This window comes from Phalaenopsis equestris, unplaced genomic scaffold (assembly GCF_001263595.1).
Source record: "Phalaenopsis equestris unplaced genomic scaffold, ASM126359v1 Scaffold000511, whole genome shotgun sequence".
Taxonomy (NCBI): domain Eukaryota; kingdom Viridiplantae; phylum Streptophyta; class Magnoliopsida; order Asparagales; family Orchidaceae; genus Phalaenopsis; species Phalaenopsis equestris.
The window spans coordinates 691,991-692,503 of NW_018164951.1; the positions used below are offsets into that span (position 1 = coordinate 691,991).

Consider the following 513-nt stretch of genomic DNA (forward strand, 5'->3'; position numbering starts at 1 on the left):
TTTAATATATATATATACATATATATATTTATATATATATGTATATATATATATTAATTTATATTAAACCTATTTCCCCCTTTCCTCTTTAAGCTCTAACTCCCCTAACACACGCACCCGAGCTCTGTCTCCTTTCCCTCTTTCGTTCGCGTGTCTAGCCCTTTCTCTTTCTCGTTCTCGAGTCGACCAAACTCATTTTCCTCCGCGCGAGGGAGGGTTGACCCCGTTCGTCCTTGCCTGACATGCTGCTGCCCGCGGCCTTCCTTCTCGAAGCCGTGCCAGTCTTTTTGAGCTGTGGCTTTCCTTTTCTTGGTAGTTTGACTCTGGGAAGTTTGTTCCCTAGTACACTCGAACGACAATATTTTCTCTTCTCCCTAATGCTTCCCTCGCTGCCACTACTCTCGCCGCTCGGTTCGAGAGACTTTGGTGGCTTCGCCTTCTGTGAGCAGAGAGCGTGTCCTTTTCTTCTTTGGCCCGATTCAAGTGCCGTGGACTGTTGGGGGTGGTCTCTTT

General features: G+C 46.8%; 1 protein-coding gene across 4 annotated transcripts in view; it reads left to right on the plus strand.

The window, feature by feature from the left end:
• Positions 1-513, plus strand: part of LOC110028317 (putative NAD kinase 3) — a 70,885-nt gene that overhangs the window by 20,313 nt on the left and 50,059 nt on the right. The window lies entirely within an intron of this gene.